Raw genomic sequence first — 17,991 nt, 5'->3', positions numbered from 1 at the left:
CAGTCGGTTAAGCGGCCGACTTCGGCTCAGGTCATGATCTCGCGGTCCGTGAGTTCAAGCCCCGCGTCGGGCTCTGTGCTGACAGCTCAGAGCCTGGAGCCTGTTTCAGATTCTATGTCTCCCTCTCTCTGACCCTCCCCTGTTCATGCTCTGTCTCTCCCTGTCTCAAAAATACATAAAACGTTAAAAAAATAAAAAAAATAAGTTTAACTGTAAATACAAGATTCATTGAGTAATTAAAAACAGAAAATCGAGGCAGCATAGCCTAGTGGTTAGGAAGGTAGTGTGGAGAAGGTTGCCTTGATTTGAATCGTTGCTCTGTCACTTACAATTCTGTGATTTTGGGTAAGTTATTATGTTCTGAGTTTTCCCATCTGTTAGACAGTGATGATAATAATGGAACCTACCTCACAAGATTATTATAAAATTTAAACTAGTAAATATTTGCAAGGGATTTGAAAGAGCCCTTGACACGAAATACTATGCAGGTATTTGTTAAATGAATACATTTAGGATAGCACTTTAGTCTTCATGGTATCGAAATCACCTTTAAGGATAGCAGTATTTTTTTTTTTAACTTTAAAAACTTTAAAATTTACGGAAGTTTTTCTAGAAACAACTGATTTGGATTCTTATTGTCTCTTCTTGAACCAATGTCAGATTCTTGTCATGACCCTTGATAACCTCTGATACTAATTTTTGGCCTGCTTCATTATTAGGAATCCGTAAAATCTGCTAATATTTTACCAAAAATATTTAATACGGTTCACTCATTTTCACTTTTTTTTTTTTTAAATTTTTTTTTCGACATTTATTTATTTTTGGGACAGAGAGAGACAGAGCATGAACGGGGGAGGGGCAGAGAGAGAGGGAGACACAGAATCGGAAACAGGCTCCAGGCTCTGAGCCATCAGCCCAGAGCCCGACGTGGGGCTCGAACTCACGGACCGCGAGATCGTGACCTGGCTGAAGTCGGACGCTCAACCGACTGCGCCACCCAGGCGCCCCTCATTCTCACTTTTATTTTCAATTCTCCAATATACTTATCTAACACGCTAAGTCAAATGCTACAGGAGGCATAAAGACGGTCTCATTTCCTTTTTTTTTTTTTTTAATTTGTATTTATTTATTTTGAGATGAAGAGAGAGAACCAGCAGGGGTGGGACAAAGAGAGGGAGAGAGACAATCCCATGCAGGCTCCGTGCTGCCAGCACAGAGCCCAGTGCAGGGCTCGAACTCAGCAACTGTGAGGTCATGACCGGAGCTGCAGACAAGAGTCGGACGCTTAACTGACTGAACCACCAGGCACCCAGAATGGATCACATTCCTGACCTCAAGGAGTATACGAAGGGGGCATTAAGTGCTAGATGGTTTACAAGAGGGAAAGATTATATCTAGTTCTCAAACTAGAGCAGGAAAGGCTTCGTAGAGAAAAAGTCTTCACTATATGAGCCTGAAGAAAGCATAAGGCTTCAACAGGGCAAGATGGCCAAGGGAGGGTGTTGTCCGTAGAGGGACGAGCAAACACAAAGCTCAGCAACCAGGACCAGCAGGCGGTACCTTGGGCAAATTATCTGAAGTTTAGATAGATTTGGAGTTTAAATTTTAAACCGCTGTAAGCCTTAGTTTTCTTATCCATAAAACGGGCATAACAACAGTCCCCATCTTACAGAGTAGATGAGGGAGAAATATAATGAATGCGACTGACACTAAATGCTCACTAAACGTTATTATTTTGGGTGCCCAGTTGTTGGAAACGAGCCGTATGCCAGGAAATAGGTATATTGGACATATTGGGTTAATACTGAATGGTGGGAATGAGGGTGCAAAGGAAATGAAGTGAAAGCTGAGAGAAGTTATGAAGGTAGAATCTGTGACTTTGGGCCCGACCAAAGGTAAGAAAGAAAAGAAAGGGAACTGAGATGATGTCAAGGTTTCAACTCGGGCTGCTGGAAGAGTAGAAGCGTCCTTACAGGGCCACCAGCTACCTTGTCAAGGGCCAAAACCTCATAACTTCGTCCCTCATGAACGCTGGACATTGGGCTAGTACTTTACTCATGTTATCACATGTTTGAAAAATATCCTTTTCGGGGCGCCTGGGTGGCTCAGTCGGTTAAGCGTCCGACTTCAGCCAGGTCACGATCTCGCGGTCCGTGAGTTCGAGCCCCGCGTCGGGCTCTGTGCTGACCGCTCAGAGCCTGGAGCCTGTTTCACATTCTGTGTCTCCCTCCCCCTACCCTCCCCCATTCATGCTCTGTCTCTCTCTGCCTCAAAAATAAATAAATGTTAAAAAAAATTAAAAAAAATATCCTTTTCATGGGTTCCTACTTTAAATATAATAAATAAGTACGAGATTTAAATAAATAATTTAAATAGGTATTTCAATAAATCTAATTTAACAATATAATTAAAAAATAGATATTTAAATAAATACGAGAGCACTCACTATGTCCAATAGTCTAGGATGAATCATTTTGTAATACTCCAAAACCTTTTCTTTCCAACTATGGATTTAGCTGAGCTTGCTTTGTATATATGCACACACACATGCATATAATATTATATATACATATATATTTATATATAATATACATATATATAGATGCTATGGTTCACTATTCACGGAGTGGGCAGTTCATCGAGTACCTGCTCTTTAAAAGATAGTCATCCTAATGACTTAGTTGACTTTAATTCGAGGTTTCCTATTCATTTTCTGGAAATCAGCTGCAAGGAGAGAGCTATTCTTGGAGCGTTAGTCTGCACCCTACCCCTATACCCGAAACTCCATTGGAACTGTGGAAACGGGGGGCAATGGCTTCACCCTACGTCTTTCTCTGCCTTTCCTGGGAACATCCGGAGTTCACCAGGACCGCGACAGGGACTGGCGTTGCTCCTGAATAAATCCTCTTGGCCGTAATGACTAGAGGCTTAGATCCCCTGGTTTAATCTAAGTTGCACCTTCTGATTGGATTAGATATTATTCTTTCATTTCCGTGACAGGAGGTCTGAAGAGTTGTAACTTTTTGAAAAATGTAAACAGTGTATCTGCATAACCTCTTGAAAGTGAAAGAAACATATTCATGTGTTATTTTGCAAGAGCTCTGTGAGTTAGGCGGCGCAAAGATGATAAATTCTCAAGAGGAGGAAGCAGAGGCACACTGACTCCAAGACGGGCAGTATTTAGCACCCTTCCTTCTCTGTCTTGCTACCTTGCTGATTGAACTCCTTCCACACTGGTTTTCTCCTATTTCTGAGTTCCTCAACTGATTGACCGTTGCCTCCCACCTCCAGGCAGCTCACAGCTGAGAGACTGAGTCTCCCTTTGGCAGTTGCCGATTTCCTTTATTCTTTCGAAGGGAACGGAAAGAGGATATCTGTTCTGATTTTTTTTTTTTATGTTTATTTATTTACTCTGAGAGAGAGCGTGCGAGCGGGGGAAACGAGAAGAGGGAGAGAGAGACTCTTAAGCAGGGCTCCACACTCAATGCAGAGCCTGAGTGGGGCTAGATCTCACGAACCCTGAGGTCATGGCCTGAGCCGAAATCAAGAGTCGGACACTGGGGCGCCTGGGTGGCGCAGTCGGTGAAGCGTCCGACTTCAGCCAGGTCACGATCTCGCGCTCCGCGAGTTCGAGCCCCGCGTCGGGCTCTGGGCTGATGGCTGGGAGCCTGGAGCCTGTTTCCGATTCTGTGTCTCCCTCTCTCTCTGCCCCTCCCCCGTTCACGCTCTGTCTCTCTCTGTCCCAAAAATAAATAAACGTTGAAAAAAAAAAAAAAAAGAGTCGGACACTTCACTGAATGAGCCACCCAGGCATGCCTCTTCCGATTTTTTTTTTTTTTTAGTGTTAATTTTTAATAGGTAAATTCAGACTGATAGGCCTGCCCGTTCAGCAGCACATTCACTGTATAGATGGCATAGCAAAAAACTATTGCCTCCAAGTGTTTCTGTGAAAGCATCATGGGAAATACAAGGCTGTGGCTTTTGTATTAACAGTGTTGTGGTCAAGAAATGGACTACGAGGTAGAACCTATCCAAATTACTGAGATAACTGTAGGCTTCTTTTCCCAGAGAAGTTTCTGGCGTATACTAAAGAAAGTTAAAATCCATGCTGTCGGGGCGCCTGGGTGGCGCAGTCGGTTAAGCGTCCGACTTCAGCCAGGTCACGATCTCACGGTCCGTGAGTTCGAGCCCCGCGTCAGGCTCTGGGCTGATGGCTCAGAGCCTGGAGCCTGTTTCCGATTCTGTGTCTCCCTCTCTCTCTGCCCCTCCCCCGTTCATGCTCTGTCTCTCTCTGTCCCAAAAATAAATAAACGTTGAAAAAAAAAAAAAATCCATGCTGTCCCCCGACCCCCATAATTTCTAGCTGAGGCCAAGGTTCTTTTGGTCTGGACACAGTTGAAATCATCAACACAGTTTGTGAATAATACTTTCCCACTAATGAAAAAAGCAATGACTAAAATTTTAGATCTGTATAATTTGGCAAAACCATACAGATGATTTCCATATACAAAGGAAAGCTTTGTGATGAATAAACTATAGTTTTAATAATTTTCGTCCAACACATTAGGTAGTGAATCAATATATTATTTCTGCCTCTCTACCTTTTCTCTTAAATCATGTCTATTAAATTAAAAGTGAAATGGAGATAATTATCTGAGTAATTTCACAAAACTTTCCCACTAAGTGAGACAATTTTAAAAATGAAGAAGGGGCTCCTGGGTGGCTCAGTTGGTTAAGTGTCCGCTTCGGCTCAGGTCATGATCTCATGGTCCGTGAATCCCAAATAGTAGTAGCATAGAATAATCTAGCATTTCATTGTCTTCAGTAACTAACCATCAGACATCTACCATTAATTACTATGAAAGGGGGAAGCCGGCGGGCTCAATCTGTAGAGCATGTGACTCTCGATCTTGAGGTTGTAAATTCGAGCTCCATAGTGGGGAGAGAGCTTACTTAAAAAAAGAAAAAAGTTTAAAAGCTAGATCTAGATTTTTATGTTTGAAATACAACATTACAAACAAAACCAGCTATATATAGTATTTTCCGAGTGCCAGAAACTGTTCTAAGTGCTTTTCTGATTTTACCCTCAAGATGAATGCTAAGAATGAATCCTAACATGCATAATAACTATTATTATCTCCCTCTTACAGTTGAGGAAACTGAGGCACAGAGAGGTTAAATGACCTGCCCAATGGCACACAGCCATTAAGCATAGAGCTAGGTTCCAATCCAGCCTGAGTACCGCATGCATGCACTTAACCATTACGCTCTTTACCAATTCTGGCTTTAAAATGCAGAAATATTCGCGGGTGCCTGGGTGGCTCAGTTGGTTAAGCGTCCGACCTCAGGTCATGATTTCATGGTTCATGGGATCGAGCCCCAGGTCAGGCTCTGTGCTGACCACTCAGAGCTTGGAGCCTGCTTCAGATTCTGTGTCTTCCTCTCTCTCTGCCCCTCCTCCACTCACTCTCTCTCTCTCTCTCTCTCTCTCTCTGTAAACATTAAAAAAGAATGAAATGGAGATAATTATCTGAATAATTTCACAAAACTTTCCAGCTAAGAGACAATTTTAAAAATGAAGAAGGGGCAAGCAGGTGGCTTGGTCAATTAAGCATTCACTCTCTGCTCAGGTCTTGATCTCCCAGCAGGCAGCCTGCTTGGGATTGTCTCTCTCCCTCTCTCTGCTCCTCCCCCACTCATGCGCACGCTCTCTCTCTCTCTCTCTCTCTTAAAATAAATAAATAAAAAATAAAAGTGATGAAGACACAATATTCTAAAATACCTTTCTTAATTTTCCTAGTTTGTGAGTAGACCCACCTTAGCAGTAAACTGCGGAAGCAATTGTTCTCTGTGAACAGTGTTTTGGACCCTGCCATTGGCCTGCTAACCTGACAACTGGCCCTTAGTCAACAGTTTTGAATGTTACTTTTTGTGAGTAGGAAATAGAATTTAAACTTGAAACTGCCTGGAAGGGTTCAACTCTACTATAAGTCAGTTTTAAAACATGACTTCAACGGCTTTGGAAATTGGTCTCATAGTTTTCTTGCTCTCAGTGACACTTGGTTTAGTGTTCTCTTTTAACTTGTTTCTCGGTGCCACAATCTTCCATTTATTGAGATAATTTCTCCAACTCGCTGCATTTACACAAAAATCCTGACCCACTGGGTTTTTCATTTTTAACCGCTCAGTCACCATCTTGCTGAAATACAGTCATTCAAAAGAATGAAGGTCATGTCCCAGTGTGTTAATGGGAATCCTGTGAGTTGCCTGTTCTGTTGGTCTGAGGCTGGAGGCACGTTATCCGAAAGCATTGGACTCGTGATACCTGGAAGGTCTATAAATCAACGTGGTCCATCTTGCCTTGTCTGGTAAGACGGGTGGATCCCATTTGCACAGATGTTCTTTCTCTCCCTCTCTCTTTTTTCCCCCTCTAAGAAGGAAATAAAATATATAGGCCCATTAATCTGCACAGGTCAGCCTCTTTGATAGGGCACATTCTTGGAAAAGGTAAAGTTCAATAGTGTATGATACACAAAAAGGGGGCAAAATGCTCAGTCCTTTTCACTTTTAGTAATTGTAAAGACCTAAGTACTAATGAAGCCATAAAACTTGTTTATCTTAGGCTATCCTGATTTTTAAGAAAAGATAATCTATGTTTCTAAAATTACTCCAGTGGGCTTAATTTGGGTTTAAATACTGGGCATAGATAGAAGGCCTAAGAGGAAATAACTGCCAAGGTTTAGAGGACAACACATACTTTTATTTTTGTAAGGGGGCATTTTGCATAAAAGCTGTTTGATAGACAGCTTATTATCGGAGCAAAACACTGAGGTTCCGTTTAGTATATTTAATATTTACACGTTCTTTTGAAGTATTTTCAAGAAATGACACCAAAAACAAAACACACACACACACACACACACACACACACACACACAAAGAGACAAAGCTAATGAGCCGTGGAAATAGCCATTTATTTTATTAAAAAATATGAACACGTTGAAAAAAAAATTTAAAAAAAAAATAAAAAATATGAACAACAGAACCAGACTCAAGACTGAGTTTAAAAACAAATGTTGGGGCGCCTGGGTGGCGCAGTCGGTTAAGCGTCCGACTTCAGCCAGGTCACGATCTCGCGGTCCGTGAGTTCGAGCCCCACATCGGGCTCTGGGCTGACGGCTCAGAGCCTGGAGCCTGTTTCCGATTCTGTGTCTCCCTCTCTCTCTGCCCCTCCCCCGTTCATGCTCTGTCTCTCTCTGTCCCAAAAATAAATAAACGTTGAAAAAAAAAATTAAAAAAAAAAAAAAAACAAATGTGGCATCCCACATAGACACATTTTTAGCATGCAAATTAATATTCCTTTTTGAATCCGTTTTTCTCATCGGCCGCTTCTCATCGTCTCTCTTTTTAGCAGTTAACCTGTTCGTATGATGACTAAAGTGAGCCAAAGAGCTGAAGGTATTCACATGAAAAGAACAGTTTCTAATATTATTTTAAGCAGGAGGGTTAATGCTGAATGAAGGGGTGATGAGGGACCTCCTTGCAGTTTGCTCTCACTGAACAGACCCAGGAACAACAGCAGCCGAAAGGACACTCACTTTGGTATCCACAGAAATAAAACCAGCACGGTAGTCATAGCTCACAATAGCAGGTGCATAAAATACAAACGAAGGTTTCTCATCATATGTGAAGGTAGCAGCATACAACGAAATAAGACTCATTAGCTATTCTTTAGAAGCGCTTCCTGGATTTTTTTCCCCTCCCCAAACTCAGAATTTTCGAGTCCATTTCTAAAAAGTTTGTTTAAAGACGACTGGTACAGCTGGGTGTGAATTCACAGCTGTTTCATGTCCCAGTGCTTTCAAGGAATCCTGCTAATTGTTTTCCAAAGCCAATTTAAATTGCCTTATCAAGCCACAAGGAACTCCAAATGTTGATTGGACTGAGGATGTAGCCACAACCTCTATAAATCACAAAACGAATTCTTTCTCCAGGGATTCTGGACAAAGCAATGTAGCGACTGTTCAAAATTTAAATACAGAGTTGTCAAGTAGCAACGAGCAGTTATTTGAGGAGAGAAGAGGCAAAAAAGAGTGTTGAGCGTTTTGAAGAGTACCTCAACGGGCATCTGGAAATAGTCACACAAAGGGGAAAATTTTCAGAGAGAGCATCTACAGAGATTGTTGTCAACAGCCAGGGATTTTTAGGAGTTAGAAATCCTTCTTTTTTTCTTAACTTCTTTTTCCTCAATTGGGCTATAAATATCCTGCGAGACGTGTGTTTCAAGTGGCATGGCTCAAATGTGCGTATTTAGGCTACATCTAGGGAGCATGAAGGGCGATTTAGCAATGAACTAGAATGCACAGGACTAATGAATGTTACTGTATGCAGCTTTTTCCTAGAGCTCTTTTCCAATAAAAACATGTCAGTGACAGATAATTGCAAGCAGGCCAGTACGTGACAAGCAAATGGGGATTGCCTATATGCACTTAATAATACCTGGAAAATAAAAATAAAGAAGGCAAATAAATACAATTCAGATAACCTTATGAATGCCACACAAGTAAATCATGAAGATTAGCGAACAAAACACTGGACAAAGAGTTTGAAACAAAAGGCAAGTTTCTCAGCTCACAAGATTACATTTTTTATTTCCCTATAAAAAGGAAACATCAGAAATTGTTATCTTCTTGAAACAGAACGTTCCAAACGGGAGCTGGGGGGAAAAAAAACAAACCAAAAAAAACCACGACGGTATTTAAATTCACGCTGCAATCTGAAATTCTGCTCGATCTTGCTGTATTTTATAACTTCCCAATATGCTTTAAAGGCTGAAAATAAAATGAAGAGACGTAGATATACTGAGTGAAAGATTCTGATTTCAATAATACGAATGGGGAAACAGCAGAGAAAATAACAGTCGCGCATTGCCTTTACACTTCCCCATAGAAGCTATAGCTGGCGTACCAAGTGGCACCGGAGTCTCTGTGGCGCAATCGGTTAGCGCGTTCGGCTGTTAACCGAAAGGTTGGTGGTTCGAGCCCACCCAGGGACGGTCCCGTCTTTTGCGGGCTTGTCGCCGGTACTTTTGCACAATTCTTGGAGTTCAGACCTACAGACGACTCGGAGGTGGATATCCGGGGGTCGAGGGAAAAGAAACCGCCCAACTCGCTTCGCCGCCCACCCTGCGTGCGGCTCTTCAGCTTCCGGGAGCGCTGGCGGCCCCTCCCCCAGCCGTCCCCTGCTGGAGACGGGCAGGTGGGCTCTTCCTGCCCTTCCCCGGGGTCGGCGGGAGGGTCCAGCGCCTTAAAGCCCGCGCGTACTTTCACTTGCGATCTCCCGGTTCCCAAACTCAGGCCGCTGGGTGCCCAAAGGAGCCCTCGTCCTCCTCGCTCATTTCCTGAAGCTCAGGCCGCACAAGTCCCTTCCCTGCCTCGCCAGGCTCCCGCGGGCTCCGAGCGGACCGACAGACTCTGGCGGCGAGCGCCGAGAGCGCGCAGAGCCCGGGCGGGCCCCTCAGCCGCGCGCGCGCGCGGCCGCGTCCGGGGCTCGAACCCGCCTCCGCAGCTCCGAGCGGCCCCGGAGGCCCCGGCGGCGGGAGCGCGGCCCGAGCTGCTCTCGTTCTGCTTCAGGACCCCTGAAATGTCAGAGGTCGCGTGCATGTATGTATTTAAAAGGTGCCAAGTTCAAGCTGCACATTGATTTAAAACTCTTCACGGTTTTTAACCCTAATGTTGAGTCGTGCGTGCAACGTTAGTCTCTTCTCCGTCCGCGTAAGCATAAACTCCCGTATAATAACTTCAACGTTGACTCTTCCTGGTACTGGTGAATTCAGAAATGTTTGTTCTAAAGCCTTTGAGGGGGCTCGATCGTAGGCGCATTTATGTATTACATTTCACTTTTTATACTCAAGGGCCAGAATTTATTTATAGAGGATGGAAAGGACCTGCCACATTTCCCATCTATTCGGAAAGGGAGCAAACCTGCTTTTGTTTTTGTCTTTTAACAGCTGTGTGACTGGGTTAAACTTAAAAAAAAAAAAAAATGAGAAAGATTCAAAGTGAAACTGCTAACATATTTTGCTTAGATAAGCCTATACGATGTAGTTCACAAAATGCAAAGTCCTCTGAAAATAGTTACCTTGTACTTCATTCTCTAAATATATGCTGCCTTTCAGAAGTAATCATAGTTTCTTCATAATTATTGTCTTGGGTCTAGATTACAGAAATGTGAAGGATGTTTCTGGAGAGAAGGGATGTTTTATTCCCGCAAATGAATAGTTACGCTTTTCTTTGTATTTTCAGGTGTACATGTTAATTAGGGCTCACATTTAGTGAGTGTTCAGTCCTGGCCAGTCACTGCTCTGAGTGCTTTCATGGAAGAAAGTGCGATCCTTACAACAACCCTTCCAGGTAGGTCCTACTGTTGCCACTGTACAGATGAGCTACCCGAAGCAAGGTGCAGCGGGCCGATTTGCCTGAATCTGTACTGTATCACTAGCGTGGTACAGATTTGAACCCAGGCAGTCAGGCTCCAGAGCCCATGCTCCTCACTGTTGTACTATACTTCTCCTTCTGACTTAGAGCTCCTTGATTAATTAGTTAATTTAAAACCAAAGGTGATATTTTTAATGAATTTTTGTGAAGTTTCATTAACATTTTGTTCCAGAGTTCATGAAGGAAAAAAGAAACCCATCGAACATTCATGGAATACTAAAGGGCATTGTTAAATTGCACATTCATTGTGCTGCTTCGTTTTATTGAAATGAAAACTGGGTAGGAACATGAAATCTTAATGTGAAATGGATCTTTGGGAAACAATTTGATAGCATTTCCTTGGCGAAGGCCAGATTAGAAACAAAGGCAGGCTGGAATAGCCCAGGCAAAATAGGGAAGAAAGATAGAAAGAACAGATTCGAGCATGGGGGCTAATGTAGAGCCTAAGGACTCTTGGACTGATGTTTGGCCTTTGGGATACACCCATACAGACCCCGATTTCGGGACACTTTGGGGAGATAGCACCACGGTTTGCCCAGGACAGGTGCCTAGGCGGCCGTTTTAAATTTGATCCTAAAATTTTTTCCGTATGTTCAATCTCATCCTATGTCGGGGATTAATAGGATTTAGAGGCCGGAAAGTAAAGAGGAGGGATTAAATGAGAATGGAGGCGGGGCAAGGAGTGCAAAACTGCCCTCTAAGGTAAGTAGTTGATTTTATTATGCAGGCAAGTGCTTAGTGCATTTCCTTGTACTCGCTGTTGCATACAGAGAAGACAGGTGGGAAGCCTTTTAGAAAAATCGCTTAAATATTTATGGAGAAATTGGCTTTGTAAAATTTCAGTGTGTACTACTTATCGATGTTGCAATTCATGCTACTTCTGGGGAGCGTTACTTGGTTTTCAGTGTCTTGGTTCTGTGATACCAACAAAGCCCAGAAATGTGTCGAGATCATTCAGATCATTAATTGAAGACTGAAGAGCCTTTAACAGTCTATGTCGAGCATCTGAATATGTAAATATGTTCCTAATATTGTTATCAAACAGTTGTATCCTTAAACTTCATGTATAAAGTATGAGAAAAACTCACTAAAGTAATGCAGTAAAAGGTGAACATAGGTGCTGTGGCTTACAGACTTATTAGAGAAGGTGAGATTCAGGTAACTTGTAATAAATAATAATTTAAAATATTTTTTATATCACCGCATTTCTTTAAATAATGGAGGTCAGGAGGAAGCCACATGGGTACTATGTCTCTGTTTTCATTTCTAACACCTGCATCCTGCATCTGATGTCATACGATACAAGGTTTGGGGGGGAAAAACTTTTAAACTGCCAAAGAAACACAAATGCCTTATTTCTGCATACATGATACATCATAATGAGTAATGCCAACATGATTTTTAATTTTATGTCTCGGAATTTTGCTGGGCTTGAGGCCTAAAAAATTCAACTTCTAGCTATAGCGGGCGGAGCAGGAATAAACTGGTGGTAGGATAAACTATAATATGTTTAGCTAGAAAATAGTTTAAGAAGTTGAAACCTTTTATTTATTTTCAACATTTATTTATTTTTGGGACAGAGAGAGACAGAGCATGAATGGGGGAGGGGCAGAGAGAGAGGGAGACAGAATCGGAAACAGGCTCCAGGCTCTGAGCCATCAGCCCAGAGCCCGAAGCGGGGCTCGAACTCACGGGCCGCGAGATTCACGGGCCGCGAGATCGTGACCTGGGTGAAGTCGGACGCTTAACCGACTGCGCCACCCAGGTGCCCCGAAGTTGAAACCTTTTAAATAACTAAGAATGTTAATTGTATCGGGGCGGGGCGCCTGGCTGGCTCAGTGGAAGGAGCTTGCAACTCTTGAGCTCAGGGTTGTGAATTCAAGCCCACCTTCGGTGTAGCGATTACTTAAATAAATTAATTAAAAAGAACACTTTCCCATTCCTGTTAAAAGAATGTTAATTTTATCAGCCGCAGAAAGTCATTAAAAATTGTTTAGACTCATATACCTTAAGAAGACTCTTAAAATATAATTTTAAAGGAAACTCTTTGTAACCTACGTCTTGATTAATAAATAGAATAATTATCAACATCCCAGAGACTCCCCCCCTTGTTCTCCTCCCAGTCACCAAACTATAACTTTTAAATTGCAAACGTACGGATTCTCAGGTTACAATGAGCATTTTACGTTGTCTTAGATCGGGAGTCAAAAATAAATTTACTACCAAACGCTATCAGATGAGTACTTACACGTGAAGATCAGGAGAAATAATAGAAATTGAAAATCAGTTTTCCATGCCTGCTCACTTTTGATCTACCATCTACGATAAACTTGGTAAGAATAAATTTGTGCTATTAAGGCAGAAAATATGGGAAATTTACTATCTATTTGAAGTTTTGAGTTTTGTCTGTAAGCAAATAGAAACGGCTCCTACCCCCACCTATTTAAAAGCATGAAACATGGGGCACCTGGCTGGCTCAGTCCGGGGGGGGGGGGGGGGGGGGGGTGGTAAGGGGGTGGGGAGCACGGTGGGACTCTTGACCTTGGGATTGTAAATTCGAACCCCATGTTGGGTATAGAGATTACATAAAAATAAAATCTTTAAAAATATGAAACAATAATAACCTAGAAATTACTATGACATTTATGTTAATCAAAATTTTACTTTTGAAAACAAATTAAAAAAATAAAATAAAAATTTGAAAAACAATAAATTTTAAAACCAAAATGAGATTTGAGATTAAAAGTGCAGAAAGAAGATGACGCAGTAGTTTTCAAAATAATTTATTCTAAAATCTCAAGGATCCAGAGGCCTCTGTTGGAGGAAAACACATAGTCATCCTGTTATTTGGAAACTATGAATAACTATAAAGGAAAATCTAATTTGTGTGGGGAAAAAAAGCCGTGTTTAAAGCTGTGGAAAGTTCAGTTTTTAATACCACTAAGGAGAGGCTTTGCGGAAAGGGTCAGCATGTAAGAATCCAGAGCAAAAATTTTACTTTCTTTCTTCAAAGAAAATTCTTCATTGTTATCAAAGTAGTGTATGTATAAGGTTATAATAATAAATACGTGTAGAATTTACTATGTGATATTTACTATATACTATCTAATAGAAATCACAAATAAGATAAAACATGCAATACTTATGGAAGTAGTGAAATAAATTATGGTATATCATTTAGACATTAGAATACTATATAGCCATTTACATAATATTTTTCAGGAAAAATGCCTTTGGACAATGTTAAAATATAGAATCAGGTATAAAAAGTTAGATACAAAAACTGTCCAAAAAGCATGATCCTAATTTTGTAATGAGACTAAATTACCTACATAGGTGATCTCTAAATATTTCTTGATGGTGAATGAAATACACCAAAAGAAGATTATTAGTGATTTTTCTTTTTTATACTTTACTGTCCAAATTATCTGTAATAAGCTTGTATTCTCTTATTTGTTAAATAACATGTTTATAATATAAAATAATACCTGAACTCATACTATGTATACAATTTTGAATTCTACTTTTCTCTCTTTTTTTTTTTTTAATTTTTTTTTCAACATTTATTTATTTTTGGGACAGAGAGAGATAGAGCATGAACGGGGGAGGGGCAGAGAGAGAGGGAGACACAGAATCGGAAACAGGCTCCAGGCTCTGAGCCATCAGCCCAGAGCCTGATGCGGGGCTCGAACTCACGGACCGCGAGATCGTGACCTGGCTGAAGTCGGACACTTAACCGACTGCGCCACTCAGGCGCCCTACTTTTCTCTCTTAAAACTAACACTGAGGAGTTTAGGGAGCTCATACATAAACCTTTGTATACACGATCAAATGATTTTCAACAGGAGTTCACAGACCATTCGAGGGAGAAAGGACAGTCTTTTTAACAAATGTTGTGGAGAAAACTGGATTTCCACATGCAAAGAATCAAGTTGGGTCCTTCCCTTACATCATATACGAAAATCAACTCAAAATGGATCAAATGCCTACATGTAAGATCTAAAATTATAAAACTCTTAGAAGAAAACATAGGGGGAAATCTTCATGACCTTGATTGAATTTGGCCGTGATTTCTTGGATATGACAACGAAAGCACAGGCAACAATTTACAAGTAGATAAAATGGACTACATCAGAATTAAAAACTTCTGGCAAATGAATGACACTATCGATTGAGTGAAAAGGCAGCCCATGGAATGGGAGAAAATATTTGTAAATAGTGTATCTGTTAAAGGGTTAATATCTGGAATATGTAAAGAACTTCTACAACTCAACAATAAAAAGCAAACAACTCAAAAGTGGACACAGCAGTCAAGTAGACATTTCTGTAAAGAAGATCTACACATAGGGCACCTGGGTGCCTCAGTCGGTTGAGCGTCTGACTTCGGCTCAGGTCATGATCTCACGGTTCGTGAGTTCAAGTCCCGCATGGGGCTCTGTGCTGATAAGCTCAGAGCCTGCAGCCTGCTTTGGATTCTGTGTCTCCCCCTCTCTCTGCCCCTCCCCCACTCACGCTCTGTCTCTCACTCTCAAAAATAAACACAACATTAAAAACATTAAATAAACATAAAAAAAAAAGAAGATATACAAACGGCCAGGAAGTCCATGAAAAGAAGCTCAACATCAGTAATCATTAGAGAAATGCAAATCCAAACCACAGGGAGATATCACGTCACCTACGTTAGGATGGCTACCGTTAAAAAACAACAGAATAATAACTACAAGCTGTAAATAAATAACAAGTGTGGGTGAGGACATGGACAAATTGGAATCCATGTGCGTTGCTGGTGGGAGTGGAAGGTGATACGGTCACTATGGCAAGCGGTGTGGTGGTTCCTCAAAAAATTAGAATTACCATAAGGTCTGGCAATTCTGCTTCTTGATACATAACCACACGGTTTGAAAAGAGAAGTATTTGTACACCCATGGTCATAGTGGCTAAAGTGTGGGTATAGAGTTTTAGTTTTGCAAGATGAGAAGAGTTTTGGAGACTGCTAGTACAACAATGGGAATGTCCTTAACATGATAAAGATGTTAAGTTTTGTGTTCTGTATATTTTAACCATGATTGAAAAATTTTTAAAATTATTTTGAGGGGTTGTGTTCCCCCTCCTATGAAGTATATAAGACGGTAGAGTATCGATGCAGGGATAGATACGTAAAGCCAATGGGAATGATTGAAAACCCAAAACCATACTTAAAGACATTTAAAAAAAATTTTAAAGATTTTATTTTAAGTCATCTCTGCACCCAGTGTGGGGCTCGAACTTACAACCTGGAGATCAAGAGTCACACGCCCCACCAACTGAACCAGCCAGGTGCCCCAAGGATATTTAATTTCTTAAGAAGGTGGCTCCGCAGGAAAGGGGGAGCATAATTCCCCGCTCCTTAAGTGTGTGCTGTGCATAGTGATTTTCTTCTAAAGAGTACAGTACGGGGGCGCCTGGGTGGCGCAGTCGGTTAAGTGTCCGACTTCAGCCCACGATCTCGTGGTCTGTGAGTTCGAGCCCCGCGTCAGGCTCTGGGCTGATGGCTCGGAGCCTGGATTTAAAAAATAAATAAATAAAAATAAATAAAGAGTACAGTACGGAAAGGGATGGAGAGAGCAAGGAAAAGGCAACTTTACTGACAAACACTACCTCAGCCAGGTGATCAAGGACAACATCAATAGAGAGAAGTCATGTTGGTAGTATGTTCCCTTGATATGATGGCACTTCGCCTCTGTGGTCTTCCTTCTCCCAACCCATGATCCCAGTCTACTCATGATGAACACATTAGACAAAGTTCAGCAGAGGCTCATGTTGTAGAATACTTGCCTGGTCCTCCTCAAAACTCAAAATCCTCAAGAGCAAGGAACGTCAGAAATTATGACAGCCGAGAGGAATCTAAGGAGACAAGTAAATGTAATGTAGTATCCTAGATAGAATCCTGGATGGAAAAGGTCATTAGGTAAAATCTAAGGAAATATGAAGAAGCTATGGACTCTGGATAATAATGTGTTGATAATGGTTTATGATAACAAATGTACTATATTAACGTAAGATGTTAATAATAGGAGAAACTAGATGTGGGGTGCATGAGTACTTTGCACGATGGTCTCAATTTTTTCTGTAAATCTAAACCTGTTCTAAAAAAGCGAGACGATTAAAAAATATAGGGTGGCCCTGCAGAACAGTGGAGAAAGGACTGAATTTTCCATATATGGTATGGGGACAATTGGTTATCTATGTAGAAAGAACGAAATTGTATTCCTACTTCACACAAAAATTAATTGCAGATGAATCATAGACTTAAATATGAAAAATAAAGCAGTCATGTTTTTAGAAGATAATGCAGATAAAAATCCTGTGGCCTCATGATAGGGATTTTCTTAAATAAGACACCCCCCCCCAAAGACCCCCAACTCATCACAAAAGTAAAGATTGATAGATTTTTTTTAAAAGATTTTATTTTTAAGTAATCTCTACATCCAACGTGGGACTTGAACTCACAACCCTGAGATCAAGAGTCACATGCTCACTGACTGAGCCAGCCAAGTGCCCCGAAGATTGATAAATTGGATTACATCAACATTAAGAGGTCTCTCTCTCTCTCTCTCTCTCTCTCTGCTGGGAAGGGAGAAGTTCTCCCCCTCCTCTCAAAAATTAAAAAAAAAATTAAGAACTTATGTTTATCAAAACACATTATTATTTATTTTTTTTAGCAAGCGAGCGAGAGGGAGAGAGAGAGAAGGAGTGCGAGTGGGGGAGGAGCAGAGGGAGAGGGTGAAGGAGAGAGAATCTTAAGCAGGCTCCATGCTCATTGTAGGGCCCTACGTGGGGCTCCCTCTCACAACTGTGAGATCATGATCTGAGCTGAAGTCAAGAGTCAGATGGTCAACCGACGGAGCTACCCTGGCACCCCTCAAAAGACGTTACTGAAAGAGCGAAATGGCAAGCCAAGAGTTATAATTCATAAAACCAACACTGGAATCATACGTAGATTAAAAATCATATGTAGATTTAAAAAGAAGAAGAGAAATACCTAATAGAAAAACAGTTCATGGATACGAACAGGAAAGTCAAGTGGCCAATAAACATCCGAAGAGATTATTTCATTAGTAATCAGGAGACTGTAAATTACATTTGGAACGAGTTACCGTTACACAGGCACCAGACTGGCAAACATTTTAGCCTAACACTTGCAAGAGTTGGTGGGGCGGGGGTGGGGGGGGTTGGGGGGGGGTGGAGGATAGAAAATAATAGGAACCCTTAAACATGGCTGTATTTGGTGGAAAACAAAACTTTGGAATTATCTGGTAGAGATGGTTTGGTATCTTATTTTTACTTAAAATTTTATTTAAATTCTAGTTAGTTAAAATACAGTGCAGTATTGGTTTCAGGAGTAGGATTCAGTGATTCATCACTTACATCCAACATTCAGTGCTTATCATAACAAGTGCCCTCCTTAATACCCAGCACCCATCTAGCCCAGCCCCCACCCACCTCCCTCCATCAA

The 17,991-nt window shown here is 41.4% G+C and overlaps 1 long non-coding RNA gene and 1 other non-coding gene across 2 annotated transcripts; both read left to right on the top strand.

Moving 5' to 3' along the window:
• The first annotated feature begins 8,981 nt into the window (after positions 1-8,981).
• On the top strand, positions 8,982-9,055 carry TRNAN-GUU. The gene has a single exon. It is a non-coding gene; the product is annotated as a tRNA-Asn (tRNA).
• A 466-nt stretch (positions 9,056-9,521) lies between these two features.
• On the top strand, positions 9,522-12,953 carry LOC111561289. Its single transcript, XR_006600340.1, has 3 exons — positions 9,522-9,662; positions 10,305-10,412; positions 12,693-12,953. It is a non-coding gene; the product is annotated as an uncharacterized LOC111561289 (long non-coding RNA).
• Positions 12,954-17,991: the final 5,038 nt, after the last annotated feature.

Source organism: Felis catus, chromosome B4 (assembly GCF_018350175.1).
Source record: "Felis catus isolate Fca126 chromosome B4, F.catus_Fca126_mat1.0, whole genome shotgun sequence".
Taxonomy (NCBI): domain Eukaryota; kingdom Metazoa; phylum Chordata; class Mammalia; order Carnivora; family Felidae; genus Felis; species Felis catus.
The sequence above is the reverse complement of the archived record's forward strand: the minus strand, read 5'-3'. Positions and strand labels throughout refer to the sequence as shown.